We start from the raw sequence: 15859 nt of genomic DNA on the forward strand, positions 1-15859 counted from the left end.
ATTTTCCTTTATACAATTCTGCCCCGGTATGTGGAACCTTGACCTGCTCCAGAGGGTAGGATCTGATCCAATGGATTCAAGAAAGGAGATTTAGACTAAACTTCTTACTGAAGTTTCTGACAATCAGAGCTGTTTGACAGTGAAACAGACTCTGTTGGAAAGTGATGGACTCTCCCTTGTTGGGAGAGTTTACTGCTGGTTTTGGTTTTTTGAAATGTTTTATTAACACTTTTTACCACTCCTTTAATTGTTTTATTCTTTTTGTGAAATGCTTTGAGGGTTTTTTGTTTTCTGTTTTAACAATCAAGCGGTGTGTAAATTTCATGAAATGAAATAAACCATTTAGGGGAAAACATTGGGGGAAATAAAATAAAATTCCTCACAGTACTATCTGCTCATCTTCAGCCTTGAAAGGCAGCAGACTCTCCTTTGTCAATGGTTTTTAGGCAGAGGTCGATGGAGCATCTATCAAGATGCCGTAACAGCAGCTCTTGTAGGAACACAGGAACCTGTCATATACTGAGTTAGGCCATTGGTCTATCAAAGTCAGTGCTGTCTACACTGACAGACAGCAATGCTCCAGAGTTTCGGACAGGACATTCTCAATCCTGCCTAGAAATGCCAGCGGAGATTGAACTTTCTGCAGGCAGAGGCTGGACACCTGACCTCATCTGCCTACGGCCTGCATCCATAGGAGGGTGGACTGGCCAGATGTCCTTTGGGTTCCCCTTTAGCTCTGTCATTCTGCGCAGTTTCACTGCAGCCACGAATAGCAACTGCTAGACCTGGATGGATGGGTGCAGCCAGGCTGACCGGCGTCTCGGTTAGCAAGTCTTCTGGAGGCAGATGTCCAGCTTGACAAATTCCAGATGAGTTTGCCATGAATCCAGAACCTTCAGAAATCTGGCTCTGTCTCGGGCAGGGCTGGGAGTTTGTTGTGAGAGTCTGAAAAACCCGCAGGAAGCACAGATCTGTCCTGCAGGGTCAGATTTCTCAGGAGGAAGAGCAATAAGGCTGCGCAATGTGTGATAATAGATCTGTGGTGTTTATCTTTAGGCTAATAAATATTAGGATTTAGTTAGGACTTGTATGTTATAACAGGGTATGCTGCAAAGCAGTCTCAGTGTGTATTAGAAAGGGGGCTGTGCAATGGGTTTGAGGTGTTTAATTAGTGTTTATGTGTAAGATACTGTGTGTCAGACTTTGGGAATGTAATCAAGATCCATGTGTATTGGAATGTGCTACCTCCACCTGAGCAGCAGCAATTCGCATGTGAAGAGTGAAAGTAAATGTCATAAGTATGTACCACTCTTTAATCCTGGTCAATCAACAAGCTTTGATGAAGTCAGGGGAACTCCTTTGTTAGGTGACACCTGGGGAAATGAACCATTAATACTTGGAAGCATCAAAAGAACTGACCACTATGGTTTTCCCAGCAGTGATGTATGGAAGTGAGAGGTGGACCATAAAGAAGGCTGATCTCGGAAGAATGGATGCTTTTCAATTATGGTGCTGGAGGAGACTCTTGAGAGTCCCATGGACTGCAAGAACATCAAACACATCCATTCTGAAGGAAATCAGCCCTGAGTGCTCACTGGAAGGACAGATCGTGAAGCTGAGGCTCCAATACTTTGGCCACTTCGTGAGAAGAGAAGACTCCCTGGAAAAGACCCTGATGTTGGGAAAGATGGAGGGCACAAGGAGAAGGGGACGACGGAGGACGAGATGGTTGGACAGTGTTCTCGAAGCTACCAGCATGAGTTTGACCAAACTGCGGGAGGCAGTGGAAGACAGCAGTGCCTGGCGTGCTCTGGTCCATGAGGTCACGAAGAGTCGGACACGACTAAACAACACCACTTGGAAGCATCAAAAGGACCAACCACTCCAGTGCAACCAAAATAATGAAGGCTTTGCTTTGAGGAGCAGGAGGATGAGGAGGGATGCCTCAGAGGACTGCATCTCTCCAGGATTTCAGCCCTACCTAGAGATGCCACTGGAAACTGAATCCAAGATCTTCCAGATGCCATAGTGTCGAACTACAGCCACTCCCTATCAGCTCCCACACCTTAGCTGAGTGCAAGGCTTCTTCTGTGCACAGAGATCGGTCGGTGGAGGGGGGGGTCTTCCCAAGCCCCGTTACCTGGAGACCCCCAGGACTAAACTGCAAAGCAGGTGCTGTGGCACAGAGCTCCCCCCACCCTCCCATCTTCCCCTTCCCCTCCAGCCTTTTTCTCTCCTCCTTTTGTCCGCCCGCCATCTCCCCGCGCAATGTGCCCAATTCTGCCCCTGGCTTTGGGCAGGGATGAGCAAGGGGCCTGCCCGCCGTCTCCCCCTCCTCTCCTCTCGTGTGGCAGCCTGCTGCCTAATTAGTTTAGAGGGGAAACTTAATCGAATTAACTTTTTCACAACTCCCGCAGCCTGACAGTTGGGGCTCTCTTTCACCAGCCCCGTGATCTAATTAGCTTGTTTAGCAACCTGTCCACCTCCCCAGCCTGCCTGCTCAGCCAACAGCAGCAGCAGCTGTAGGTTGGGGGGGGAGGAGGAGGAGGAGGAGGGGGCGCCTTTCAGAGGGAGCCTGCTCACATATTTGTCCCAGGTCCCCCTTTGGCGGGGTCAAAGGCTCCTGCCAGGCTGGAGACAAAGGGACCTTGAGGGTCACCATCAGCTGGCAGCAAGTTCTCCAGCAGGAGGTAAGAAGAGCTGGCTGGATCAGGCCAGTGACCCGTCTAGTCCGACATCCTCTATTCACAGACACAACTGGGATTCAGAAGCATCCCAGCCTCCGACTGTGGAGGCAGAACAGAGACATCCTGGCTAGGAGCCACTGACAGCCCTTTCCTTCCCTCCAACATTGCTCCAATGAAAATAGGGACAACCTATTCTGTTGTTGTTGTTGTTGTTGTTGTTAATAATACCCCACCAATATGACTGGGTTGCCCCAGCAACTCTGGGTGGCTTCCAACATATATGAAAACATAATATAACATTAAGCATTTAAAAACTTCCCTATGCAGGGCTGCCTTCAAATGTCTTCTAAAGGTTGTCTAGTTACAGTGGTACCTCAGGTTAAGAACTTAATTCATTCTGGAGGTCCGTTCTTAACCTGAAACTGTTCTTAACCTGAAGCACCACTTTAGCTAATGGGGCCTCCTGCTGCCATCGCACTGTCGGAGCATGATTTCTGTTCTCATCTTGAAGCAAAGTTCTTAACCCAGGATACTATTTCTGAGTTAGCAGAGTCTGTAACCTGAAGCATCTGTAACCTGAAGCTTCTGTAACCCGAGGTACCACTGCACTTATCTCCTTGGCTCGAGGAGCACATAACTCCAGATGTTCAAACATTCTCCGATGAAAATAGCGATGTCCGAAGGAAAAGCGGGTGGCGCTGTTGGTTAAACCACTGAGCCTAGGGCTTGCCGATCGGAAGGTCAGTGGTTCAAATCCCCGTGACAGGGTGAGCTCCCGTTGCTCGGTCCCTGCTCCTGCCCACCTAGCAGTTTGAAAGCACGTAAAAGTGCAAGCAGATAAATAGGTACCCCTCCAGCAGGAAGGTAAACAGTGTTTCCGTGTGCTGCTCTGATTCGCCAGAAGCAGCTTAGTCATGCTGGCCACATGACCCGGAAGCTGTACGCCGGCTCCCTCAGCCAATAAAGCAAGATGAGCGCCGCAACCCCAGAGTCGGCCACGACTGGACCTAATGGTCAGGGGTCCCTTTACCTTTACCTTAAGGCAAGAACCAGCTTCTTGTTGTTATTTACATGCCACCCACCTGGCTGGGTAAACTATAGTTATGAACTGTTATCAGCCTACCTGTGTATACACACTCCTAAAATATCAGTGCATAGGGCAACAGCATGAAAACATTTTTTAAAACAACATTAAAAACAGTACAGGTCATTAAAATGACTACGCGATGAGCGCTTCTTTCTCATACTGAAGTTATTTCATCTGCTTGAGCTTGAAACAGCCTTGAGCCTTAAGTCTTAAAAAAGCCCAACAAAATTAGACAGCTGTTAGTACCCCCATAACACAGGTGGGAGGACTGAGGCTGAGGCTGCCTGGAAGGTCAAGGAATGGCTATAGGACAGTGGAAGAGCGTCTCCTTTCATGCAGAAGGTCCCCACTGGCATCTCCAGACCCTCACCTGGAACCGTGCAGACCCACCTGCCAGTCAGGGTAGACAATATTGAGTTATATGGAGCAATGGACTGAATTGGTCCAAAGCAGATTTCAAGAAACAAATGTGGGACTTCTGGCTCATAGCTCAGCCTCTCAACTGCTATACAACACTGATTTAACACTTTGATCCTGGAGGGAAAAGCAAGCATTCTCAAAACCTTGTGAGGGTTGTGGCTTTTGCACAGGGTCCTTCCAATCTCACTCTGGGTGGGTTAGAGGCCTAGAATTGGCACGAGGGGGGACCTAATTGGCTGGCCCTGGTCTGCAGACATGATCTTCAGCTGTCACATGGATCCTGATTCTGACCCAGAAGGACCATTATGTTCTCAGTGCTCACAGGGCAGCGTTAAGCGCCACAGAAATGTTTCAGAGAGCATCACTCTTGCAAGAAGAAAAGGCAAGGAGGGGAGATAAAAGAGAAAGAGAGAGTGTGTCTTTTAAGAGTTCTTGGGCAAAGACCCTCACCACCAAAGGTTCCTGCGTAAGCTTAGCAGTCGTGGAATAAGAGTGGTCCTCTTAGAATCATAGGACTGTAGGGTTGGAAGGGACACCAAGGGTCATCTAGTCCAACCCCTACAATGCAGGAATCTCAGCTCAAGCATCCCTGACAGATGGCCATCCAACCTCTGCTTAAAAACCTCCAAGGAAGGAGAGTCTGTCACCGTCCGGAGGAGTCTGTTCCAATGTCCAACAGCTCTCGCCACCAGAAAGTTATTCCTGATGTTGCGTCGGAATCTCCTTTCTTGGAGCTTGAAGACATGGGTTCGAGTCCTACCCTCTGGAGCAGGAGAAGACAAGCTGGCTCTTGTGGATCAGTCCTTCCAATGGACAGATGTTGACAGTGGGGTCCCCCAGGGATCACTGTTGGGGCCTGAGTTTTTCACCTTGTTCATAATTGATCTGGGGTTGGTGGAAGAAGATAAGGCTTTTGGTAGTTACCCAACAGGATGGATCTGCTCTGCCGCCACAGCTGGAAGCAGTAATGGAAACCACAAGAGGGGAGAGTTGCTCTTTTGCTCGGATCCTGTTTGCCCGTTTCCCACAGGCATCTTGTTGGCCACTGTGAGAACAGGATGCTGGACTAGATGGGCCATTGGCCTGATCCAGCAAACTCAGGCATAGGCGAACTCCGGCCCTCCAGATGTTTGGGACTACAGTTCCTATCATCCCTAGCTAACAGAACCAGTGGTCAGGGATGATGGGAATTGTAGGCCCAAACATCTGGAGGGCCAGAGTTTGCCTATGCCTAAGCAAACTTTTCTATTGCTCTGTCAACCAGATGTTCTCCTTGGGTTGTAGTGCCTTCCCAATTTCATGCAAACATGTGCACCTGCTATTTTGCCTTCCCTCCTCTAAGGCTACCAACTTTTTTAGGGCAAGGCTCTCCTGCCCAAGAAGCAGAAATCCCACCAGTGAACCTTTTCTCGGCATGGAGGTACCATAGAACTTCCATGGCTGAATTGTGTTCGTTGTTGGGTTTTTGCCCATTTGTGGAGGGTGAAAAGCACAGGAGCTCTGCTCTCAAAAAAGTTATCAACCTCCCCCCTCTCTCCTCCCCAAATTCCCTCAGATGCTTCCTCTGGAGAAATTGCCCCATTGAAGCCCAGGGACAAAAGGTTTCAATGCTAATTCGAATTTTAAATCCCCTTTAGTGAAAGTGTTTGTCTTGAAAATGCCCTTAATCCTTCCCTTCCCCTTTGGATTTCCCTGCAAAACAGGAGGAGGCACTTGGACTTTAAAATCCATTAGGACCCAGTAGGTGATTTTGCATTCATGTGAGGCAACTGTACAAATAGAGGGGAGAGTAAAGGAAGACACAGTTCCTAAGAATACTTCATTTGTGGAGTGTGTTGTTAAATATTTTGAAGGCCAACCATATTCCACCAAGCCTTCCCCAAAGCATAAAATTGTCCTCACCACTGTTGATTTCTGAATAGCATAATGTTCTTTTGATAGGGATTTTTTTTAAAAAATCTCATTGTTATTAATGTATTGTTTGGTGTTGATTCCTGCTTTGTACATTTCTTTTATATCCTTTTGACCATAAAATGAGAGCCACTGTGGTGCAATGGTTAGAGTGTTGGTCTCTAGGACTGAGAGAGGCCAGGGTTCAAATATTCCCTCAACCAAGAGGCTCGCTGTGTGTGACCTTGGGGAAGTCACTGTGCCACCTCACAGGGTTGTTAGGAGGATGATAACAACAACAACAACAACAACAACAACAACAACAACAACAACAACTTTTTATTTATACCCCGCCTTCCCGGTTCAGAAAACCAGGCTCAGGGCGGCTAACAACAAATTTAAAACACTTAATTGATGCTACAAAAAACTTAATTGACGCATAAAATACGGTATAAAACATGAATAACAATAAAATCAAAAATCAATTTAGGGGGGAAATCCATCCAATAAACATTAGATGATCACCAGGTCTAGCTGGCTAAATTAGTCCTATTTGGGCCAGGGAGGAGACCAGGGGAGAATTAGCTGTGGGATCCCAGAGTGGGTAATCTTCATAAAAGGGGAGGGGGAGGGAAGGAAAGGAAAGGGAATAAAAGATCAGGCTAAGTTTAAATTAAAGGCTAGGCGGAATAGCTCTGTCTTACAGGCACTGGGGAAGGAAGTTCAATCCTGCAGGGCCCTGGTCTCGTGGGACAGAGCATTCCACCAGGTCGGAGCCATCACTGAGAAGGCCCTGGCCCTGGTGGAGGATAATCTGACTTCCTTAGGACCTGGGACCTCTAAACTATGGTTATTTATGGAGCTTAAGGTCCTCTGCGGGGCAGACCAGGAGAGGCAGTCCTGTAAATACGAGGGCCCTAAGCCACAAAGGGCTTTAAAGGTTGAAGTGGTGAAGATGATGAAGTGGTGGTGGGAAGAACCATGTTGCCACCTTGAGCTCCTTGGAGGTTAATTTGGGATACAAATGTCATGATAATAGTAATTTATTAATAAATATTATATACAGCACAGAGCCTTTCAGGCACAACTGATGCCCAGACTTTCAGCATTAAGGCTAGTGTTCGCTCACGTAGACAGGGGGTTGGAGCTCCATCTCAAATTGCAGCACCTGCTGAAGTCCCCTTCCTACCAACCCAGCATCAAAGGTCCAGGAACTTTGCTGTCCTTTCTTGCATTTGGACATTGATTGATTGATTGATTGATTGATTGATTGATTTGCCTACTCTGTCTTTCCACCCCAACTGGGAGTGCTCAAAGTAGCTTCCAATCTTCAACTGCATCCAGAAAAATCAGAATTCAAGAAAATTCTGCAAAGTAAACTAATTTCAGGAGCAAGGAGTATCAGAAGACAATAAGGGAGAATTGCTTACGGCAGGGAGTTCCATAGTTTCTACACCTCTCTAAGCTCCCAAGGGCCAAGTAGGCTTAGAGGGCTTGATTTGATACCCAGGCCTCAGTTTCCCCACCTCTGATATGGGGAGATGGTCCTTAGCGTATTATAGTCCAGCAGGGTTCAAATACCCTGTGTCCGCAGACCCGTTTCTGCCATGGCTTGTCTGCCGCACGACCTCCGCTCTTTGCCAAACACAAAATTGTCTGGCTAGGAGGGTGTTGGGAAGCCATGATCTGTTTACAGGGGCCTTTGGGCCAAGTCTCACTGCTGCAACCTCACCTGGGCTGAAATGGTGCCTTGAAACTGCTCATTTTACATGAGAACCTAATGAGAACCTTCTGTCTTGGGCCCAGTCTTATTCAACATCTTTATCAACGACTTGGATGATGGACTCAAGGGCATCCTGATCAAATTTGCAGATGACACCAAACTGGGAGGGGTGGCTAACACCCCAGAGGACAGGATCACACTTCAAAACGACCTTGACAGATTAGAGAACTGGGCCAAAACAAACAAGATGAATTTTAACAGGGAGAAATGTAAAGTATTGCACTTGGGCAAAAAAAATGAGAGGCACAAATACAAGATGGGGGACACCTGGCTTGAGAGCAGTACATGTGAAAAGGATCTAGGAGTCTTGGTTGACCACAAACTTGACATGAGCCAACAGTGTGACGCGGCAGCTAAAAAAGCCAATGCAATTCTGGGCTGCATCAATAGGAGCATAGCATCTAGATCAAGGGAAGTAATAGTGCCACTGTATTCTGCTCTGGTCAGACCTCACCTGGAGTACTGTGTCCAGTTCTGGGTACCACAGTTCAAGAAGGACACTGACAAACTGGAACGTGTCCAGAGGAGGGCAACCAAAATGGTCAAAGGCCTGGAAACGATGCCTTATGAGGAACAGCTAAGGGAGCTGAGCATGTTTAGCCTGGAGAAGAGGAGGTTAAGGGGTGATATGATAGCCATGTTCAAATATATAAAAGGATGTCACATAGAGGAGGGAGAAAGGTTGTTTTCTGCTGCTCCAGAGAAGCAGACACGGAGCAATGGATCCAAACTACAAGAAAGAAGATTCCACCTAAACATTAGGAAGAACTTCCTGACAGTAAGAGCTGTTTGACAGTGGAATTTGCTGCCAAGGAGTGTGGTGGAGTCTCCTTCTTTGGAGGTCTTTAAGCAGAGGCTTGACAACCATATGTCAGGAGAGCTCTGATGGTGTTTCCTGCTTGGCAGGGGGTTGGACTCCATGGCCCTTGTGGTCTCTTCCAACTCTATGATTCTATGATAAGAGACTGCTGGATCAGGCCAATGGCCCATTTAGTCCAGCATACTGTCTCCTCAGTGGCCAACAGGGAAGCCAGCATGCAGGATCCAAGCACAAAGGCCAGCCGCCCCTCCTGTGGTTTCCAGAGACTGGCATTCAGAAGCATCTCTGCCTCCAACTGTGGATGGCAGAGGAAAGCCATTGTGACTAGTAGCCCTCCAGAGCCCTCTCCTCCTCCTGAATTTCTCTAATCCTCTTTTAAACACATCCAAGTTGCCTCCCAGGGGGTTGAGTTCCATCGTTGACTATGCACTGCATGAAGAAGGACCTTCTTTTATCTCTGTCCCAAATCTTCCAGCACTGAGCTTCATCGGCTGTCCACGAGTTCTAGCAGCTAACAGGTTGAGGTTGAATCCTGACAAAACAGAAGTACTGTTTTGGGGGGACAGGGGGCGGGCAGGTGTGGGGGACTCCCTGGTCCTGAATGGGGCGACTGTGCCTCTGAAGGACCAGGTGCGCAGCCTGGGAGTTATTCTGGACTCACAGCTGTCCATGGAGGCGCAGGTCAAATCTGTGTCCAGGGCAGCTGTCTACCAGCTCTGGTTATCTCCTGCTTAGACTACTGCAATGGGCTCTACGTGGGGCTACCTTTGAAGGTGACCCAGAAACTACAACTAATCTAGAATGTGGCAGCTAGACTGGTGACTGGGGGCGGCCCCCGAGACCACATAACACCAGTCTTGAAAGGCCTACATTGGCTCCCAGTACATTTCCGAGCACAATTCAAAGTGTTGGTGCTGACCTTGAAAGCCCTAAACGGCCTTGGTCCAGTATACCTGAAGGAGCATCTATACCCTCATTATTCAGCCCAGACACTAAGTTCCAACACCAGGGGCCGTCTGGTGGTTCCGTCGCTGTGAGAAGCCAAGTTACAGGAAACCAGGCAGAGGGCCTTCTCGGTAGTGGCTCCCGCCCTGTGGAACACCCTCCCATCAGATGTCAAAGAGAACAACAACTACCAGATTTTTAGAAGACATCTGAAGGCGGCCCTGTTTAGGGAAGCTTTTAATGTTTAATAGGTTATTGTATTCTAGTGTTTTGTTGGAAGCTGCCCAGAGTGGATGGGGAAGCCCAGCCAGATGGATGGGGTATAAATAAGTTGTTGTTGTTGTTGTTGTTGTTGTTGTAGCATTATGAGAGAGGGAGAAACGCTTTTCCCAATCTGCTTTCTCCGTTCCGTGCATAATTTCAAGCGCTGCAACCTTTCTGCTGTTTTGTGCTTCCCAAGATCCATTCTTGGTGCCTGATTCACACACCCATCCCTCGTTATGGGTTTGGGGAAAATGGGGAAAATGGAAGACCAGGCAACATTCGCCCCATCTGAGCCTGCTAAGCTGATGTCTTCAGCAAAGAGATTCAGCCTTCTGTAACAAGCATCGGCAGAAAGATCCAGGAGTGGTCTTCGGAGATTTGGGCAGCTGTGCTTCTTCAGACGATGCACCCGTGTCGTAAGTGGATTAATGCCACACTTTCTGGGGCTCAGATTCTGCAAGGAAGGTGTCCTCGTCTCCCTGCCCCTCTGAAGCCTTGGCCACTGCCTCAAGGGGAGCGGCTGGCCGAGATAGATGCGCCTTTGATTAAAGACAAATGGGAAGGGAAGGAGCACAATGGAGCCAACGGGGAGAGATGTCTCAAAGCAGGAGGCCGAGATGCAGATGTCTTGGCTGACAGGAACCAAGACAGATTCTTTTCCCCGAGTTGCAGTGAATAGAGAAGGTAGAGCAGAGGAAGATGGATGGATGGATGGAGAAGCAGAAGGGAGAGGATGAGTGATCGGAAACTGATGCTCAATCAATCGGGTTCCTCCCTCCTTGGTCAATTTCACTTTGTCCCTTTTGAGGCCAAGGGGACTAATGAAGACACAGAGGACTGGGACAAGAGAGGGAGGCCCAAGACCTTTCTCTCCCCACAACTGGAGGGAGGCACTCTGGGGCCATGGAGCAGCACAGCCAGTGATCCAGGAGGATCAGGGCCTTTGGCTTTTCCTGCTCCCAACTATTCCTCAACCACTGACCCAAATTAGCCCAGCCCTTGCTTCAGGAAGAAGGTGTGTTTGCCTTGCCGAAGTGTCGCCAACAAATCCATCCATCCAGATGTTGACAATGGCCATCCAAAGGACTCGACAGCAGGGCTGGAAGGCGATGAACCTACACCAATGTTTGCCAACTGGGTGCCCTCCAGATGTTTTGGCCCACGACTCTCCTCAGCCCCAACCAGCATAACTGTATCCTCCTCCATGGAATTGTCTCATCCTCTTTTAAAGCCATCTAGGTTGGTGGCCACCCCTGCCTCCTGTGGCAGGGAGTTCCATAGTCTGAATATGCACTTTGTGAAGAAGGGCTTTCTTTTATTTGCCCTGAATTCTCCAGCATTCAGCTTCTTTGGAGGTCCCCAACATCTAGTGTTTGTGGGAGGGAAGGTTCTTGGTTTATGTTGTTTTTATCATGAATTTTGTGTTTCTATTTTGCATTTTTATGCTGTGAACCGCCCTGAGATTTTCGGATGAAGGGCGATATGCAGATTTAATAGATAAATAAATAGCAGGGTGAGAGAGGGAGGAAAACTTCTCTCTATCTATTTTCTCCATTTTGCATCTATGAATAACATTTTGTGTCTGCGGCGTTTGCTACCCTGCCTGGTTTCTAAGGCTGGATTTCTATCCTTTTTCTGGAAGTGAACTCTAAGAGCTCCGGCCACCTTTCCCCAACTCTCTGCCTTCCAGATGTTTTGGTCTACATCTCCATCAGCCCCCCACCAGCCTGGGAGCTGTAGCCAAAACATCTGGGCTGGAGGAGGCCAGTGTCCTGCTTTGCATCCATTATGTAGAGCAAAGCTGTTAATTCAGCCTCTGCCAACCTGGTCTGACTCCTTCCAGATGTTTTGGTCTATAGTATTCCAAAACATCGGGAGGGTAAGAGGTTGGGGGAAGGCTGGTTTAGGAAGATTTGCTTTGTAGGACACAGAGGTAAGATCAGGGCTATAAGTCATCCTGAATACTGTTACCTGAAAACTGCAACTCCTGCATTCACAGAAATAATAACTTGCTAGTAATGCTAGGATTTTTGCTTCTTCCTAGCTCTGGTCCATGGGGTCACAAAGAGTCGGACACAACTAAATGACTAAATAACAACAACAACAACAACAAACTGGGTGGTATGTCCTGGCCAGAAACCCATAAATTACACACACACACACACACAAAATCCCAGCATGATCTTAGAATCTACAGTAGGATGGAGTAAGGAAAGGGTAGGGAATATTGCTGACATTTGAATAAGGCCCTAAGGTGGAACATGTTGGTAGAAAACAGCTCCCTGCTTTCACAAAAGATGGGGCAACCGGTCCATCTAGCTCAGTATTGTCTACACTGACCTTCAGCAGCTTGCTTTAAAAAAAATAAAAAGTGAATGGGAGACCGGAAAGAGATTTCTCTTTTTCTGGGATTCTGGAATAAGATCCTGCTTGTGAGTTTCCTACACAGTGGTCGACCACTGTGGAAATGGGATGCCGGAGTAGATAAATCCAGCAAACTCTCTTTATGTTCTTATGTGTTAATTGCTGGGAGCCTTTTGGGGTTGATGGTCGGGTAACAGGGAACATAGGAGCCAACTCCTAGGGGGCAGGGGGTTGCCTGGCCCCCCCAAAAAAGTTGATGGGCATTGCCTTTTAAACAGTGTGTGTGCACAGCATCATGCGATTGATTTTGTGGGGCGGGGCTTAACTCCCCTCCCCATATTTTATTCATCCCTGATAGGGAATAAATAAATGATCTGAGGATGTCCTCTGCTCAGCTGGAGCCAAAGGTGGAAGAATGAAACCCACCTCGTTCTCCCTTCTTTTCAACAGCAGAGTCCTTCGAGGCAGCAATTTTTAAAAGGCAGTTCACAATAATAATAAAAATGCCATTAATAGCAATGAAAGGCCTGGGTCTCTGCATACACCCCTCCCCAAATGTTAACATTTCCCTGGCTCCCTTTCCTCAGCGGCAGGTGCGTAAATGAGGGGTGAAATGGGAACTTCCCCCCCCCTCTTCTGCGTCTGTAAACCAAAGCTTGCTCTCTGCTCTCCTACAATGGAGTCCTGGGGGTCTGATGGCATGGGAGGGGGGATGATTGAATTAGCGGGGAGGGCCAGGGACTGCTTAGTGCCAAGATTGAAAGGCAGATATTTGCCTTTAAAGGGAATTAAGGAAAACATTAACCACTTAATGACCAGAGGGGAAAGAGCTGCTTCTTCCTCCACCTTCCACCCTCCTGCTTTCCTCTCTCCCCCCTCTCCGAACATCCAGACACTCGGGCTGTCCATTTCTAATTTCGAAGATGTATTTGTGCATTTGCAATGTCAAAGTTCGCTCCCCCCTGTGCAACACCGCCAACCCCACTCCATGGCCAGAGGGACCTGGTTCAGACATTACAGAAAAGGGTTTGTATAAAGGCAACTATTTCTCTGCGCCAAATATGCAAAGGGACCTCTAAGGAGAAAGGCTGGGGGGGTGGGCTGCCCATTTTTGCTTTCTTTTGGGTTATCGTAAGGTGCACTTGAAATTATATTTTATTGGGGAGATTTCTGCCACAAACACACATCACCATAGAAAATAGAACTTTCAATGGTGTCTGCGAAGGAAGGAAGGAAGGTCAGCATCTGATGGTGGGGTCAGGGGGTGTGTTAAAAAGAGAGATAGCCCCCCCCCCCAGGCTTCCCTGGGTCTCTGTTCTGACATCACCAACACTCCTTTTCTCTGCAAAAGGTCCTTGCCAAGCTAGGCCTATCTTGTTCAGATAGTCCTCTTGTTCAGACAGTCCTATCTGAAGAAGTGTGCATGCACACAGAAGCTCATACCAATAACAAACTTACTGTATTTTTTGCACCATAACACTCACTTTTTTCCTCCTAGAAATTAAGGGGAAATGTCTGTGCGTGTTATGGAGGAAATGCCTACGGGTGGCATGCCTACAGATTTTCCTCCTCTAAAAACTACGTGCGTGTTATGGTCGGGTGCATGCTGTAGAGTGAAAAATACGGTAGTTGGTCTCTAAGGTGCTACTAGGGACGCGGGTGGCGCTGTGGGTTAAACCACAGAGCCTAGGACTGCCCAATCAGAAGGTTGGCGGTTCGAATCCCCGCGACGGGGTGAGCTCCCATTGCTCGGTCCCTGTTCCTGGCAACCTAGCAGTTCAAAAGCACATCAAAGTGCAAGTAGATAAATAGGTACCACTCTGGCAGGAAGGTAAACAGCGTTTCCGTGCGCTGCTCTGGTTCGCCAGAAGCGGCTTAGTCATGCTGGCTACATGACCCAGAAGCTGTACGCCGGCTCCCTCGGCCAATAAAGCGAGATGAGCGCCGCAACCCCAGAGTCGGCCACGACTGGACCTAATAGTTTTTTTTTTTTATAATGATTTTTATTAATTTTCCACACATAAAATAAAGAACAGTGTAACACAATATAACTTCATACTCATCGGTTCATAGCCTTTTTTCTTTGACTTCCCCATACCTCCCCATCCCTGCATCCTTGTTTAATAATTCTTTAGCAACCCTTAAGTCCATTGTCTTAGTTCCTTTTCGTAAATATTTCTTAAGTTTTTTTTGTTTACTGCTGCAATTCTTTACTTCTTACCCCCTGACATCCTAACATTCCTCAATTTTACAATTATTTTTAAGATATATTTTGAAATTCTTCCAGTCCTCTTCCACTGTCTCTTTCCCCTGGTCCCGGATTCTGCCCGTCATCTCAGCCAGTCCCATAAAGTCAATCACCTTTGTTTGCCATTCTTCCAGAGTAGGTAGTTCTTGCGTCTTCCAATACTTTGCCAGTAGAATTCTTGCTGCTGTAGTGGCATACATAAAGAAAGTCCTATCCTTCCTTAACACCACTTGGCCCACCATACCCAAGAGGAAAGCCTCTGGTTTCTTAGGAAAAGTCCACTTAAGGACCTTCTTAATTTCATTATAGATCATTTCCCAGAAAGCTTTAACCTTTGGGCAGGTCCACCAAAGGTGGTAGAAAGTGCCTTCAGTCTCATTACATTTCCAACACTTATTATTAGGCAAATGATAAATTTTTGCTAGCTTGACTGGGGTCATGTACCACCGGTAGATCATTTTCATAATATTTTCTTTTAAAGCATTACATGCAGTAAATTTGATACCGGTGGTCCATAACTGTTCCCAGTCAGCAAACATAATATCATGACCTATATCCGACTGGACCTAATAGTCAGGGGTCCCTTTACCTTTTTAAGGTGCTACTGGAAGGATTTTTTAAAATTTTGTTCAGTCCTCAAGACAGCTACTGCTACAAGTGTGTATCCAAACTACTTAGGCCAATATAGATCTATTTGTCAAAATAATTGGTCTTCTATATGATCTTGGCAGCTCAAAGAGCAATTGCAACTCAGCTGAAAACAGCCGAAAATCTTACACTGGTACCACATTCCCTCTAGAATATAGCGATAATGGATAAAATTAGACATAACTTGAGATTTGAACTAGAAGCTCATTATATATATAATTTGGCATTCCTTTATGCAAGCCCTTGATAGTCTTCCATGAATTTGCCTAACCCTCTTTTAAAGCCATCTAGCCATCACTGTCTCATGTGGGAGGGAGTTCCACAGTTTAACTGTGCACCGCATGAAGAAACAGAGGCATTGAGGGGCGATTGCAGAGGGATGTGGTCTCCAGAGCCAGAGAGAGAGAGAGAGAGAGAGAGAGAGAGAGAGAGAGAGAGAGGATAGTTCTCATCGCCTGCTGATGCCTTGAAGGTCTGGCATGCTGGCTGTGTTGAGCCTTCTCAGCTTGGTTTAGGCTCAGGAGGCAGTCCTGGATTTACGTAGAAGCTAAACAAGCTATAGCTTAGGGCCCCACTCTCTTGGGACCCCGCCCCCAAAAAATTCACTATTAATATACTTCTTAATTGTATTTCAGTTCAACAATTCTTTTGATAAAATACATCTTTTGTTATGTGCAAATGGCTTTAGATACCTATTAGGTCC

The sequence above is a fragment of the Podarcis cretensis genome (assembly GCF_951804945.1).
Source record: "Podarcis cretensis genome assembly, chromosome: 4".
Lineage (NCBI taxonomy): Eukaryota > Metazoa > Chordata > Lepidosauria > Squamata > Lacertidae > Podarcis > Podarcis cretensis.